This window comes from Coffea arabica, chromosome 11e (genome assembly GCF_036785885.1).
Source record: "Coffea arabica cultivar ET-39 chromosome 11e, Coffea Arabica ET-39 HiFi, whole genome shotgun sequence".
NCBI lineage: Eukaryota > Viridiplantae > Streptophyta > Magnoliopsida > Gentianales > Rubiaceae > Coffea > Coffea arabica.
In genome coordinates, this window is record NC_092331.1 from 40653349 (window position 1) to 40669198 (window position 15850).

The 15850-nt window shown below is 39.4% G+C and overlaps 13 non-coding genes across 13 annotated transcripts; all 13 read right to left on the reverse strand.

Moving 5' to 3' along the window:
• Positions 1–520: 520 nt before the first annotated feature.
• On the reverse strand, positions 521–639 carry LOC140030008 (5S ribosomal RNA). The gene has a single exon (XR_011833922.1). It is a non-coding gene; the product is annotated as a 5S ribosomal RNA (ribosomal RNA).
• Positions 640–1764: 1125 nt separating this feature from the next.
• Positions 1765–1883, reverse strand: LOC140028566 (5S ribosomal RNA). The gene has a single exon (XR_011832469.1). It is a non-coding gene; the product is annotated as a 5S ribosomal RNA (ribosomal RNA).
• Positions 1884–3005: 1122 nt separating this feature from the next.
• Positions 3006–3124, reverse strand: LOC140028568 (5S ribosomal RNA). The gene has a single exon (XR_011832471.1). It is a non-coding gene; the product is annotated as a 5S ribosomal RNA (ribosomal RNA).
• A 1135-nt stretch (positions 3125–4259) lies between these two features.
• Positions 4260–4378, reverse strand: LOC140031177 (5S ribosomal RNA). Its single transcript, XR_011835098.1, has one exon. It is a non-coding gene; the product is annotated as a 5S ribosomal RNA (ribosomal RNA).
• A 1135-nt stretch (positions 4379–5513) lies between these two features.
• Positions 5514–5632, reverse strand: LOC140030009 (5S ribosomal RNA). Its single transcript, XR_011833923.1, has one exon. It is a non-coding gene; the product is annotated as a 5S ribosomal RNA (ribosomal RNA).
• Positions 5633–6767: 1135 nt separating this feature from the next.
• LOC140031178 (5S ribosomal RNA) lies at positions 6768–6886 on the reverse strand. Its single transcript, XR_011835099.1, has one exon. It is a non-coding gene; the product is annotated as a 5S ribosomal RNA (ribosomal RNA).
• A 1122-nt stretch (positions 6887–8008) lies between these two features.
• On the reverse strand, positions 8009–8127 carry LOC140030010 (5S ribosomal RNA). Its single transcript, XR_011833924.1, has one exon. It is a non-coding gene; the product is annotated as a 5S ribosomal RNA (ribosomal RNA).
• Positions 8128–9252: 1125 nt separating this feature from the next.
• Positions 9253–9371, reverse strand: LOC140028569 (5S ribosomal RNA). The gene has a single exon (XR_011832472.1). It is a non-coding gene; the product is annotated as a 5S ribosomal RNA (ribosomal RNA).
• Positions 9372–10506: 1135 nt separating this feature from the next.
• LOC140031179 (5S ribosomal RNA) lies at positions 10507–10625 on the reverse strand. The gene has a single exon (XR_011835100.1). It is a non-coding gene; the product is annotated as a 5S ribosomal RNA (ribosomal RNA).
• A 1122-nt stretch (positions 10626–11747) lies between these two features.
• LOC140029888 (5S ribosomal RNA) lies at positions 11748–11866 on the reverse strand. The gene has a single exon (XR_011833803.1). It is a non-coding gene; the product is annotated as a 5S ribosomal RNA (ribosomal RNA).
• A 1113-nt stretch (positions 11867–12979) lies between these two features.
• Positions 12980–13098, reverse strand: LOC140028570 (5S ribosomal RNA). Its single transcript, XR_011832473.1, has one exon. It is a non-coding gene; the product is annotated as a 5S ribosomal RNA (ribosomal RNA).
• A 1122-nt stretch (positions 13099–14220) lies between these two features.
• On the reverse strand, positions 14221–14339 carry LOC140028571 (5S ribosomal RNA). Its single transcript, XR_011832474.1, has one exon. It is a non-coding gene; the product is annotated as a 5S ribosomal RNA (ribosomal RNA).
• A 1122-nt stretch (positions 14340–15461) lies between these two features.
• LOC140028572 (5S ribosomal RNA) lies at positions 15462–15580 on the reverse strand. Its single transcript, XR_011832475.1, has one exon. It is a non-coding gene; the product is annotated as a 5S ribosomal RNA (ribosomal RNA).
• Between the last annotated feature and the right edge of the window lie 270 nt (positions 15581–15850).

Here is a 15850-nt window from a genome sequence, read left to right on the forward strand (position 1 = left end):
ATAATAATTTCAACTTCACACAAATTAAATAAATTCGTTTAGGATTAAGTAATTAATGCCTTTGAAAAAAAGAATAACTTAGTTTAGTTAGATAAAATTATTTTTATGTTTATTAAATTATTTTTAATTCGTAAACGGGTCATATCGGGTCATATCAGGTCACCACGGGTTGACCCGAAATCGACCGGTTTTCTTTTCGGGTTCATCGGGTCCAACCCGATTCTGACCCGAATTCCCGAAACCTCAACCCAAACCCATTAATTTCGTGTTAGGTTCGTGTCGTGTTTTCAGGTCGTGTCGAAAATTGCCACCCCTAGTTGCGGTGATACATTTGCGCCGACAAATTTGAGCGACGATCCGGGCTTTGATCGAGCCGTACCGTTCCTGATTTGTCTCGCGCCTTCAGATCCTCCTTCACGCTTCGACAAGAAGCAAAATATTAAGCAATCGTTCCGACGGAGCTAAATTACTACAGGATAAAGAACGAATAGGAAATTTGGATTTCGAAACAAAAAAGAGAGGGATGCAACACGAGGACTTCCCAGGGGGTCACCCATCCTAGTACTACTCTCGCCCAAGCACGCTTAACTTCGGAGTTCTGATGGGATCCGGTGCATTAGTGCTGGTATGATCGCACCCGCCATGTTCCTTTCGTTTTATTCTTTTAAACTACCCCGTCCTGCGAAGCAGTGTGGCTTTTCTAGACCGAAATTCATTTTAAGCGTCAATTCAAGCATTTTCCTCTTATCCTTTTATTTATTTACTTTATATTTTTTTTTGTTATTGATTTGCACCCTGTTTTTTTCCCTCATCCCGCAACTCTAAATTATCATGAAATCAATCCTTCACGCTTGCAGTTAGGGGTGGCAATTCGGGTCCAAATCAGGTTGGCGGGTCGGGTTCGGGTCAACAGACCCGCCAGAAAATCTGTTGACCCGAACCCCGACCCGCCAACCCGTGACGGGTCAGGTATGCTGACCCGAACCCGAAAATTTCAGGTTTACGGGGCGGCGGGTCGACCCGAAATGACCCGAAACTTAATTTTAATTTATTAATTTATCACTGTAATTTCTAATAAAATCAATTTCTCACAAAACTAATTACATAATCAAGTAATAAAAATTTAAATAAATGATTCCAAATCAAATCTAAAATAAATTAAACACCGTAAAAGTGTTTTATCCCAAGCAAAATATAAAATAAATTAAAACAATACAAAAGTGAAAAATAATATAATATATTATTTGTTCAAGTATAATAATTTCAACTTCACACAAATTAAATAAATTCGTTTAGGATTAAGTAATTAATGCCTTTGAAAAAAAGAATAACTTAGTTTAGTTAGATAAAATTATTTTTATGTTTATTAAATTATTTTTAATTCGTAAACGGGTCATATCGGGTCACCACGGGTTGACCCGAAATCGACCGGTTTTATTTTCGGGTTCATCGGGTCCAACCCGATTCTGACCCGAATTCCCGAAACCTCAACCCAAACCCATTAATTTCGTGTTAGGTTCGTGTCGTGTTTTCAGGTCGTGTCGAAAATTGCCACCCCTAGTTGCGGTGATACATTTGCGCCGACAAATTTGAGCGACGATCCGGGCTTTGATCGAGCCGTACCGTTCCTGATTTGTCTCGCGCCTTCAGATCCTCCTTCACGCTTCGACAAGAAGCAAAATATTAAGCAATCGTTCCGACGGAGCTAAATTACTACAGGATAAAGAACGAATAGGAAATTTGGATTTCGAAACAAAAAAGAGAGGGGTGCAACACGAGGACTTCCCAGGGGGTCACCCATCCTAGTACTACTCTCGCCCAAGCACGCTTAACTTCGGAGTTCTGATGGGATCCGGTGCATTAGTGCTGGTATGATCGCACCCGCCATGTTCCTTTCGCTTTATTCTTTTAAACTACCCCGTCCTGCGAAGCAGTGTGGCTTTTCTAGACCGAAATTCATTTTAAGCGTCAATTCAAGCATTTTCCTCTTATCCTTTTATTTATTTACTTTATATTTTTTTTTGTTATTGATTTGCACCCTGTTTTTTTCCCTCATCCCGCAACTCTAAATTATCATGAAATCAATCCTTCACGCTTGCAGTTAGGGGTGGCAATTCGGGTCCAAATCAGGTTGGCGGGTCGGGTTCGGGTCAACAGACCCGCCAGAAAATCTGTTGACCCGAACCCCGACCCGCCAACCCGTGACGGGTCAGGTATGCTGACCCGAACCCGAAAATTTCAGGTTTACGGGGCGGCGGGTCGACCCGAAATGACCCGAAACTTAATTTTAATTTATTAATTTATCACTGTAATTTCTAATAAAATCAATTTCTCACAAAACTAATTACATAATCAAGTAATAAAAATTTAAATAAATGATTCCAAATCAAATCTAAAATAAATTAAACACCGTAAAAGTGTTTTATCCCAAGCAAAATATAAAATAAATTAAAACAATACAAAAGTGAAAAATAATATAATATATTATTTGTCCAAGTATAATAATTTCAACTTCACACAAATTAAATAAATTCGTTTAGGATTAAGTAATTAATGCCTTTGAAAAAAAGAATAACTTAGTTTAGTTAGATAAAATTATTTTTATGTTTATTAAATTATTTTTAATTCGTAAACGGGTCATATCGGGTCATATCAGGTCACCACGGGTTGACCCGAAATCGACCGGTTTTCTTTTCGGGTTCATCGGGTCCAACCCGATTCTGACCCGAATTCCCGAAACCTCAACCCAAACCCATTAATTTCGTGTTAGGTTCGTGTCGTGTCGAAAATTGCCACCCCTAGTTGCGGTGATACATTTGCGCCGACAAATTTGAGCGACGATCCGGGTTTTGATCGAGCCGTACCGTTCCTGATTTGTCTCGCGCCTTCAGATCCTCCTTCACGCTTCGACAAGAAGCAAAATATTAAGCAATCGTTCCGACGGAGCTAAATTACTACAGGATAAAGAACGAATAGGAAATTTGGATTTCGAAACAAAAAAAAGAGGGGTGCAACACGAGGACTTCCCAGGGGGTCACCCATCCTAGTACTACTCTCGCCCAAGCACGCTTAACTTCGGAGTTCTGATGGGATCCGGTGCATTAGTGCTGGTATGATCGCACCCGCCATGTTCCTTTCGCTTTATTCTTTTAAACTACCCCGTCCTGCGAAGCAGTGTGGCTTTTCTAGACCGAAATTCATTTTAAGCGTCAATTCAAGCATTTTCCTCTTATCCTTTTATTTATTTACTTTATATTTTTTTTTGTTATTGATTTGCACCCTGTTTTTTTCCCTCATCCCGCAACTCTAAATTATCATGAAATCAATCCTTCACGCTTGCAGTTAGGGGTGGCAATTCGGGTCCAAATCAGGTTGGCGGGTCGGGTTCGGGTCAACAGACCCGCCAGAAAATCTGTTGACCCGAACCCCGACCCGCCAACCCGTGACGGGTCAGGTATGCTGACCCGAACCCGAAAATTTCAGGTTTACGGGGCGGCGGGTCGACCCGAAATGACCCGAAACTTAATTTTAATTTATTAATTTATCACTGTAATTTCTAATAAAATCAATTTCTCACAAAACTAATTACATAATCAAGTAATAAAAATTTAAATAAATGATTCCAAATCAAATCTAAAATAAATTAAACACCGTAAAAGTGTTTTATCCCAAGCAAAATATAAAATAAATTAAAACAATACAAAAGTGAAAAATAATATAATATATTATTTGTCCAAGTATAATAATTTCAACTTCACACAAATTAAATAAATTCGTTTAGGATTAAGTAATTAATGCCTTTGAAAAAAAGAATAACTTAGTTTAGTTAGATAAAATTATTTTTATGTTTATTAAATTATTTTTAATTCGTAAACGGGTCATATCGGGTCATATCAGGTCACCACGGGTTGACCCGAAATCGACCGGTTTTCTTTTCGGGTTCATCGGGTCCAACCCGATTCTGACCCGAATTCCCGAAACCTCAACCCAAACCCATTAATTTCGTGTTAGGTTCGTGTCGTGTTTTCAGGTCGTGTCGAAAATTGCCACCCCTAGTTGCGGTGATACATTTGCGCCGACAAATTTGAGCGACGATCCGGGCTTTGATCGAGCCGTACCGTTCCTGATTTGTCTCGCGCCTTCAGATCCTCCTTCACGCTTCGACAAGAAGCAAAATATTAAGCAATCGTTCCGACGGAGCTAAATTACTACAGGATAAAGAACGAATAGGAAATTTGGATTTCGAAACAAAAAAGAAAGGGGTGCAACACGAGGACTTCCCAGGGGGTCACCCATCCTAGTACTACTCTCGCCCAAGCACGCTTAACTTCGGAGTTCTGATTGGATCCGGTGCATTAGTGCTGGTATGATCGCACCCGCCATGTTCCTTTCGCTTTATTCTTTTAAACTACCCCGTCCTGCGAAGCAGTGTGGCTTTTCTAGACCGAAATTCATTTTAAGCGTCAATTCAAGCATTTTCCTCTTATCCTTTTATTTATTTACTTTATATTTTTTTTTGTTATTGATTTGCACCCTGTTTTTTTCCCTCATCCCGCAACTCTAAATTATCATGAAATCAATCCTTCACGCTTGCAGTTAGGGGTGGCAATTCGGGTCCAAATCAGGTTGGCGGGTCGGGTTCGGGTCAACAGACCCGTCAGAAAATCTGTTGACCCGAACACCGACCCGCCAACCCGTGACGGGTCAGGTATGCTGACCCGAACCCGAAAATTTCTGGTTTACGGGGCGGCGGGTCGACCCGAAATGACCCGAAACTTAATTTTAATTTATTAATTTATCACTGTAATTTCTAATAAAATCAATTTCTCACAAAACTAATTACATAATCAAGTAATAAAAATTTAAATAAATGATTACAAATCAAATCTAAAATAAATTAAACACCGTAAAAGTGTTTTATCCCAAGCAAAATATAAAATAAATTAAAACAATACAAAAGTGAAAAATAATATAATATATTATTTGTCCAAGTATAATAATTTCAACTTCACACAAATTAAATAAATTCGTTTAGGATTAAGTAATTAATGCCTTTGAAAAAAAGAATAACTTAGTTTAGTTAGATAAAATTATTTTTATGTTTATTAAATTATTTTTAATTCGTAAACGGGTCATATCGGGTCATATCAGGTCACCACGGGTTGACCCGAAATCGACCGGTTTTCTTTTCGGGTTCATCGGGTCCAACCCGATTCTGACCCGAATTCCCGAAACCTCAACCCAAACCCATTAATTTCGTGTTAGGTTCGTGTCGTGTTTTCAGGTCGTGTCGAAAATTGCCACCCCTAGTTGCGGTGATACATTTGCGCCGACAAATTTGAGCGACGATCCGGGCTTTGATCGAGCCGTACCGTTCCTGATTTGTCTCGCGCCTTCAGATCCTCCTTCACGCTTCGACAAGAAGCAAAATATTAAGCAATCGTTCCGACGGAGCTAAATTACTACAGGATAAAGAACGAATAGGAAATTTGGATTTCGAAACAAAAAAGAGAGGGATGCAACACGAGGACTTCCCAGGGGGTCACCCATCCTAGTACTACTCTCGCCCAAGCACGCTTAACTTCGGAGTTCTGATGGGATCCGGTGCATTAGTGCTGGTATGATCGCACCCGCCATGTTCCTTTCGTTTTATTCTTTTAAACTACCCCGTCCTGCGAAGCAGTGTGGCTTTTCTAGACCGAAATTCATTTTAAGCGTCAATTCAAGCATTTTCCTCTTATCCTTTTATTTATTTACTTTATATTTTTTTTTGTTATTGATTTGCACCCTGTTTTTTTCCCTCATCCCGCAACTCTAAATTATCATGAAATCAATCCTTCACGCTTGCAGTTAGGGGTGGCAATTCGGGTCCAAATCAGGTTGGCGGGTCGGGTTCGGGTCAACAGACCCGCCAGAAAATCTGTTGACCCGAACCCCGACCCGCCAACCCGTGACGGGTCAGGTATGCTGACCCGAACCCGAAAATTTCAGGTTTACGGGGCGGCGGGTCGACCCGAAATGACCCGAAACTTAATTTTAATTTATTAATTTATCACTGTAATTTCTAATAAAATCAATTTCTCACAAAACTAATTACATAATCAAGTAATAAAAATTTAAATAAATGATTCCAAATCAAATCTAAAATAAATTAAACACCGTAAAAGTGTTTTATCCCAAGCAAAATATAAAATAAATTAAAACAATACAAAAGTGAAAAATAATATAATATATTATTTGTCCAAGTATAATAATTTCAACTTCACACAAATTAAATAAATTCGTTTAGGATTAAGTAATTAATGCCTTTGAAAAAAAGAATAACTTAGTTTAGTTAGATAAAATTATTTTTATGTTTATTAAATTATTTTTAATTCGTAAACGGGTCATATCGGGTCATATCAGGTCACCACGGGTTGACCCGAAATCGACCGGTTTTCTTTTCGGGTTCATCGGGTCCAACCCGATTCTGACCCGAATTCCCGAAACCTCAACCCAAACCCATTAATTTCGTGTTAGGTTCGTGTCGTGTTTTCAGGTCGTGTCGAAAATTGCCACCCCTAGTTGCGGTGATACATTTGCGCCGACAAATTTGAGCGACGATCCGGGCTTTGATCGAGCCGTACCGTTCCTGATTTGTCTCGCGCCTTCAGATCCTCCTTCACGCTTCGACAAGAAGCAAAATATTAAGCAATCGTTCCGACGGAGCTAAATTACTACAGGATAAAGAACGAATAGGAAATTTGGATTTCGAAACAAAAAAGAAAGGGGTGCAACACGAGGACTTCCCAGGGGGTCACCCATCCTAGTACTACTCTCGCCCAAGCACGCTTAACTTCGGAGTTCTGATTGGATCCGGTGCATTAGTGCTGGTATGATCGCACCCGCCATGTTCCTTTCGCTTTATTCTTTTAAACTACCCCGTCCTGCGAAGCAGTGTGGCTTTTCTAGACCGAAATTCATTTTAAGCGTCAATTCAAGCATTTTCCTCTTATCCTTTTATTTATTTACTTTATATTTTTTTTTGTTATTGATTTGCACCCTGTTTTTTTCCCTCATCCCGCAACTCTAAATTATCATGAAATCAATCCTTCACGCTTGCAGTTAGGGGTGGCAATTCGGGTCCAAATCAGGTTGGCGGGTCGGGTTCGGGTCAACAGACCCGTCAGAAAATCTGTTGACCCGAACACCGACCCGCCAACCCGTGACGGGTCAGGTATGCTGACCCGAACCCGAAAATTTCTGGTTTACGGGGCGGCGGGTCGACCCGAAATGACCCGAAACTTAATTTTAATTTATTAATTTATCACTGTAATTTCTAATAAAATCAATTTCTCACAAAACTAATTACATAATCAAGTAATAAAAATTTAAATAAATGATTCCAAATCAAATCTAAAATAAATTAAACACCGTAAAAGTGTTTTATCCCAAGCAAAATATAAAATAAATTAAAACAATACAAAAGTGAAAAATAATATAATATATTATTTGTCCAAGTATAATAATTTCAACTTCACACAAATTAAATAAATTCGTTTAGGATTAAGTAATTAATGCCTTTGAAAAAAAGAATAACTTAGTTTAGTTAGATAAAATTATTTTTATGTTTATTAAATTATTTTTAATTCGTAAACGGGTCATATCGGGTCATATCAGGTCACCACGGGTTGACCCGAAATCGACCGGTTTTCTTTTCGGGTTCATCGGGTCCAACCCGATTCTGACCCGAATTCCCGAAACCTCAACCCAAACCCATTAATTTCGTGTTAGGTTCGTGTCGTGTCGAAAATTGCCACCCCTAGTTGCGGTGATACATTTGCGCCGACAAATTTGAGCGACGATCCGGGCTTTGATCGAGCCGTACCGTTCCTGATTTGTCTCGCGCCTTCAGATCCTCCTTCACGCTTCGACAAGAAGCAAAATATTAAGCAATCGTTCCGACGGAGCTAAATTACTACAGGATAAAGAACGAATAGGAAATTTGGATTTCGAAACAAAAAAGAGAGGGATGCAACACGAGGACTTCCCAGGGGGTCACCCATCCTAGTACTACTCTCGCCCAAGCACGCTTAACTTCGGAGTTCTGATGGGATCCGGTGCATTAGTGCTGGTATGATCGCACCCGCCATGTTCCTTTCGTTTTATTCTTTTAAACTACCCCGTCCTGCGAAGCAGTGTGGCTTTTCTAGACCGAAATTCATTTTAAGCGTCAATTCAAGCATTTTCCTCTTATCCTTTTATTTATTTACTTTATATTTTTTTTTGTTATTGATTTGCACCCTGTTTTTTTCCCTCATCCCGCAACTCTAAATTATCATGAAATCAATCCTTCACGCTTGCAGTTAGGGGTGGCAATTCGGGTCCAAATCAGGTTGGCGGGTCGGGTTCGGGTCAACAGACCCGCCAGAAAATCTGTTGACCCGAACCCCGACCCGCCAACCCGTGACGGGTCAGGTATGCTGACCCGAACCCGAAAATTTCAGGTTTACGGGGCGGCGGGTCGACCCGAAATGACCCGAAACTTAATTTTAATTTATTAATTTATCACTGTAATTTCTAATAAAATCAATTTCTCACAAAACTAATTACATAATCAAGTAATAAAAATTTAAATAAATGATTCCAAATCAAATCTAAAATAAATTAAACACCGTAAAAGTGTTTTATCCCAAGCAAAATATAAAATAAATTAAAACAATACAAAAGTGAAAAATAATATAATATATTATTTGTTCAAGTATAATAATTTCAACTTCACACAAATTAAATAAATTCGTTTAGGATTAAGTAATTAATGCCTTTGAAAAAAAGAATAACTTAGTTTAGTTAGATAAAATTATTTTTATGTTTATTAAATTATTTTTAATTCGTAAACGGGTCATATCGGGTCACCACGGGTTGACCCGAAATCGACCGGTTTTATTTTCGGGTTCATCGGGTCCAACCCGATTCTGACCCGAATTCCCGAAACCTCAACCCAAACCCATTAATTTCGTGTTAGGTTCGTGTCGTGTTTTCAGGTCGTGTCGAAAATTGCCACCCCTAGTTGCGGTGATACATTTGCGCCGACAAATTTGAGCGACGATCCGGGCTTTGATCGAGCCGTACCGTTCCTGATTTGTCTCGCGCCTTCAGATCCACCTTCACGCTTCGACAAGAAGCAAAATATTAAGCAATCGTTCCGACGGAGCTAAATTACTACAGGATAAAGAACGAATAGGAAATTTGGATTTCGAAACAAAAAAGAGAGGGGTGCAACACGAGGACTTCCCAGGGGGTCACCCATCCTAGTACTACTCTCGCCCAAGCACGCTTAACTTCGGAGTTCTGATGGGATCCGGTGCATTAGTGCTGGTATGATCGCACCCGCCATGTTCCTTTCGCTTTATTCTTTTAAACTACCCCGTCCTGCGAAGCAGTGTGGCTTTTCTAGACCGAAATTCATTTTAAGCGTCAATTCAAGCATTTTCCTCTTATCCTTTTATTTATTTACTTTATATTTTTTTTTGTTATTGATTTGCACCCTGTTTTTTTCCCTCATCCCGCAACTCTAAATTATCATGAAATCAATCCTTCACGCTTGCAGTTAGGGGTGGCAATTCGGGTCCAAATCAGGTTGGCGGGTCGGGTTCGGGTCAACAGACCCGCCAGAAAATCTGTTGACCCGAACCCCGACCCGCCAACCCGTGACGGGTCAGGTATGCTGACCCGAACCCGAAAATTTCAGGTTTACGGGGCGGCGGGTCGACCCGAAATGACCCGAAACTTAATTTTAATTTATTAATTTATCACTGTAATTTCTAATAAAATCAATTTCTCACAAAACTAATTACATAATCAAGTAATAAAAATTTAAATAAATGATTCCAAATCAAATCTAAAATAAATTAAACACCGTAAAAGTGTTTTATCCCAAGCAAAATATAAAATAAATTAAAACAATACAAAAGTGAAAAATAATATAATATATTATTTGTCCAAGTATAATAATTTCAACTTCACACAAATTAAATAAATTCGTTTAGGATTAAGTAATTAATGCCTTTGAAAAAAAGAATAACTTAGTTTAGTTAGATAAAATTATTTTTATGTTTATTAAATTATTTTTAATTCGTAAACGGGTCATATCGGGTCATATCAGGTCACCACGGGTTGACCCGAAATCGACCGGTTTTCTTTTCGGGTTCATCGGGTCCAACCCGATTCTGACCCGAATTCCCGAAACCTCAACCCAAACCCATTAATTTCGTGTTAGGTTCGTGTCGTGTTTTCAGGTCGTGTCGAAAATTGCCACCCCTAGTTGCGGTGATACATTTGCGCCGACAAATTTGAGCGACGATCCGGGCTTTGATCGAGCCGTACCGTTCCTGATTTGTCTCGCGCCTTCAGATCCTCCTTCACGCTTCGACAAGAAGCAAAATATTAAGCAATCGTTCCGACGGAGCTAAATTACTACAGGATAAAGAACGAATAGGAAATTTGGATTTCGAAACAAAAAAGAAAGGGGTGCAACACGAGGACTTCCCAGGGGGTCACCCATCCTAGTACTACTCTCGCCCAAGCACGCTTAACTTCGGAGTTCTGATTGGATCCGGTGCATTAGTGCTGGTATGATCGCACCCGCCATGTTCCTTTCGCTTTATTCTTTTAAACTACCCCGTCCTGCGAAGCAGTGTGGCTTTTCTAGACCGAAATTCATTTTAAGCGTCAATTCAAGCATTTTCCTCTTATCCTTTTATTTATTTACTTTATATTTTTTTTTGTTATTGATTTGCACCCTGTTTTTTTCCCTCATCCCGCAACTCTAAATTATCATGAAATCAATCCTTCACGCTTGCAGTTAGGGGTGGCAATTCGGGTCCAAATCAGGTTGGCGGGTCGGGTTCGGGTCAACAGACCCGTCAGAAAATCTGTTGACCCGAACACCGACCCGCCAACCCGTGACGGGTCAGGTATGCTGACCCGAACCCGAAAATTTCTGGTTTACGGGGCGGCGGGTCGACCCGAAATGACCCGAAACTTAATTTTAATTTATTAATTTATCACTGTAATTTCTAATAAAATCAATTTCTCACAAAACTAATTACATAATCAAGTAATAAAAATTTAAATAAATGATTCCAAATCAAATCTAAAATAAATTAAACACCGTAAAAGTGTTTTATCCCAAGCAAAATATAAAATAAATTAAAACAATACAAAAGTGAAAAATAATATAATATATTATTTGTCCAAGTATAATAATTTCAACTTCACACAAATTAAATAAATTCGTTTAGGATTAAGTAATTAATGCCTTTGAAAAAAAGAATAACTTAGTTTAGTTAGATAAAATTATTTTTATGTTTATTAAATTATTTTTAATTCGTAAACGGGTCATATCGGGTCATATCAGGTCACCACGGGTTGACCCGAAATCGACCGGTTTTCTTTTCGGGTTCATCGGGTCCAACCCGATTCTGACCCGAATTCCCGAAACCTCAACCCAAACCCATTAATTTCGTGTTAGGTTCGTGTCGTGTCGAAAATTGCCACCCCTAGTTGCGGTGATACATTTGCGCCGACAAATTTGAGCGACGATCCGGGCTTTGATCGAGCCGTACCGTTCCTGATTTGTCTCGCGCCTTCAGATCCTCCTTCACGCTTCGACAAGAAGCAAAATATTAAGCAATCGTTCCGACGGAGCTAAATTACTACAGGATAAAGAACGAATAGGAAATTTGGATTTCGAAACAAAAAAGAGAGGGGTGCAACACGAGGACTTCCCAGGGGGTCACCCATCCTAGTACTACTCTCGCCCAAGCACGCTTAACTTCGGAGTTCTAATGGGATCCGGTGCATTAGTGCTGGTATGATCGCACCCGCCATGTTCCTTTCGCTTTATTCTTTTAAACTACCCCGTCCTGCGAAGCAGTGTGGCTTTTCTAGACCGAAATTCATTTTAAGCGTCAATTCAAGCATTTTCCTCTTATCCTTTTATTTATTTACTTTATATTTTTTTTTGTTATTGATTTGCACCCTGTTTTTTTCCCTCATCCCGCAACTCTAAATTATCATGAAATCAATCCTTCACGCTTGCAGTTAGGGGTGGCAATTCGGGTCCAAATCAGGTTGGCGGGTCGGGTTCGGGTCAACAGACCCGCCAGAAAATCTGTTGACCCGAACCCCGACCCGCCAACCCGTGACGGGTCAGGTATGCTGACCCGAACCCGAAAATTTCAGGTTTACGGGGCGGCGGGTCGACCCGAAATGACCCGAAACTTAATTTTAATTTATTAATTTATCACTGTAATTTCTAATAAAATCAATTTCTCACAAAACTAATTACATAATCAAGTAATAAAAATTTAAATAAATGATTCCAAATCAAATCTAAAATAAATTAAACACCGTAAAAGTGTTTTATCCCAAGCAAAATATAAAATAAATTAAAACAATACAAAAGTGAAAAATAATATAATATATTATTTGTTCAAGTATAATAATTTCAACTTCACACAAATTAAATAAATTCGTTTAGGATTAAGTAATTAATGCCTTTGAAAAAAAGAATAACTTAGTTTAGTTAGATAAAATTATTTTTATGTTTATTAAATTATTTTTAATTCGTAAACGGGTCATATCGGGTCACCACGGGTTGACCCGAAATCGACCGGTTTTATTTTCGGGTTCATCGGGTCCAACCCGATTCTGACCCGAATTCCCGAAACCTCAACCCAAACCCATTAATTTCGTGTTAGGTTCGTGTCGTGTTTTCAGGTCGTGTCGAAAATTGCCACCCCTAGTTGCGGTGATACATTTGCGCCGACAAATTTGAGCTTTGATCGAGCCGTACCGTTCCTGATTTGTCTCGCGCCTTCAGATCCACCTTCACGCTTCGACAAGAAGCAAAATATTAAGCAATCGTTCCGACGGAGCTAAATTACTACAGGATAAAGAACGAATAGGAAATTTGGATTTCGAAACAAAAAAGAGAGGGGTGCAACACGAGGACTTCCCAGGGGGTCACCCATCCTAGTACTACTCTCGCCCAAGCACGCTTAACTTCGGAGTTCTGATGGGATCCGGTGCATTAGTGCTGGTATGATCGCACCCGCCATGTTCCTTTCGCTTTATTCTTTTAAACTACCCCGTCCTGCGAAGCAGTGTGGCTTTTCTAGACCGAAATTCATTTTAAGCGTCAATTCAAGCATTTTCCTCTTATCCTTTTATTTATTTACTTTATATTTTTTTTTGTTATTGATTTGCACCCTGTTTTTTTCCCTCATCCCGCAACTCTAAATTATCATGAAATCAATCCTTCACGCTTGCAGTTAGGGGTGGCAATTCGGGTCCAAATCAGGTTGGCGGGTCGGGTTCGGGTCAACAGACCCGCCAGAAAATCTGTTGACCCGAACCCCGACCCGCCAACCCGTGACGGGTCAGGTATGCTGACCCGAACCCGAAAATTTCAGGTTTACGGGGAGGCGGGTCGACCCGAAATGACCCGAAACTTAATTTTAATTTATTAATTTATCACTGTAATTTCTAATAAAATCAATTTCTCACAAAACTAATTACATAATCAAGTAATAAAAATTTAAATAAATGATTCCAAATCAAATCTAAAATAAATTAAACACCGTAAAAGTGTTTTATCCCAAGCAAAATATAAAATAAATTAAAACAATACAAAAGTGAAAAATAATATAATATATTATTTGTCCAAGTATAATAATTTCAACTTCACACAAATTAAATAAATTCGTTTAGGATTAAGTAATTAATGCCTTTGAAAAAAAGAATAACTTAGTTTAGTTAGATAAAAATATTTTTATGTTTATTAAATTATTTTTAATTCGTAAACGGGTCATATCGGGTCATATCAGGTCACCACGGGTTGACCCGAAATCGACCGGTTTTCTTTTCGGGTTCATCGGGTCCAACCCGATTCTGACCCGAATTCCCGAAACCTCAACCCAAACCCATTAATTTCGTGTTAGGTTCGTGTCGTGTCGAAAATTGCCACCCCTAGTTGCGGTGATACATTTGCGCCGACAAATTTGAGCGACGATCCGGGCTTTGATCGAGCCGTACCGTTCCTGATTTGTCTCGCGCCTTCAGATCCTCCTTCACGCTTCGACAAGAAGCAAAATATTAAGCAATCGTTCCGACGGAGCTAAATTACTACAGGATAAAGAACGAATAGGAAATTTGGATTTCGAAACAAAAAAGAGAGGGGTGCAACACGAGGACTTCCCAGGGGGTCACCCATCCTAGTACTACTCTCGCCCAAGCACGCTTAACTTCGGAGTTCTGATGGGATCCGGTGCATTAGTGCTGGTATGATCGCACCCGCCATGTTCCTTTCGCTTTATTCTTTTAAACTACCCCGTCCTGCGAAGCAGTGTGGCTTTTCTAGACCGAAATTCATTTTAAGCGTCAATTCAAGCATTTTCCTCTTATCCTTTTATTTATTTACTTTATATTTTTTTTTGTTATTGATTTGCACCCTGTTTTTTTCCCTCATCCCGCAACTCTAAATTATCATGAAATCAATCCTTCACGCTTGCAGTTAGGGGTGGCAATTCGGGTCCAAATCAGGTTGGCGGGTCGGGTTCGGGTCAACAGACCCGCCAGAAAATCTGTTGACCCGAACCCCGACCCGCCAACCCGTGACGGGTCAGGTATGCTGACCCGAACCCGAAAATTTCAGGTTTACGGGGCGGCGGGTCGACCCGAAATGACCCGAAACTTAATTTTAATTTATTAATTTATCACTGTAATTTCTAATAAAATCAATTTCTCACAAAACTAATTACATAATCAAGTAATAAAAATTTAAATAAATGATTCCAAATCAAATCTAAAATAAATTAAACACCGTAAAAGTGTTTTATCCCAAGCAAAATATAAAATAAATTAAAACAATACAAAAGTGAAAAATAATATAATATATTATTTGTCCAAGTATAATAATTTCAACTTCACACAAATTAAATAAATTCGTTTAGGATTAAGTAATTAATGCCTTTGAAAAAAAGAATAACTTAGTTTAGTTAGATAAAATTATTTTTATGTTTATTAAATTATTTTTAATTCGTAAACGGGTCATATCGGGTCATATCAGGTCACCACGGGTTGACCCGAAATCGACCGGTTTTCTTTTCGGGTTCATCGGGTCCAACCCGATTCTGACCCGAATTCCCGAAACCTCAACCCAAACCCATTAATTTCGTGTTAGGTTCGTGTCGTGTCGAAAATTGCCACCCCTAGTTGCGGTGATACATTTGCGCCGACAAATTTGAGCGACGATCCGGGCTTTGATCGAGCCGTACCGTTCCTGATTTGTCTCGCGCCTTCAGATCCTCCTTCACGCTTCGACAAGAAGCAAAATATTAAGCAATCGTTCCGACGGAGCTAAATTACTACAGGATAAAGAACGAATAGGAAATTTGGATTTCGAAACAAAAAAGAGAGGGGTGCAACACGAGGACTTCCCAGGGGGTCACCCATCCTAGTACTACTCTCGCCCAAGCACGCTTAACTTCGGAGTTCTGATGGGATCCGGTGCATTAGTGCTGGTATGATCGCACCCGCCATGTTCTTTTCGCTTTATTCTTTTAAACTACCCCGTCCTGCGAAGCAGTGTGGCTTTTCTAGACCGAAATTCATTTTAAGCGTCAATTCAAGCATTTTCCTCTTATCCTTTTATTTATTTACTTTATATTTTTTTTTGTTATTGATTTGCACCCTGTTTTTTTCCCTCATCCCGCAACTCTAAATTATCACGAAATCAATCCTTCACGCTTGCAGTTAGGGGTGGCAATTCGGGTCCAAATCAGGTTGGCGGGTCGGGTTCGGGTCA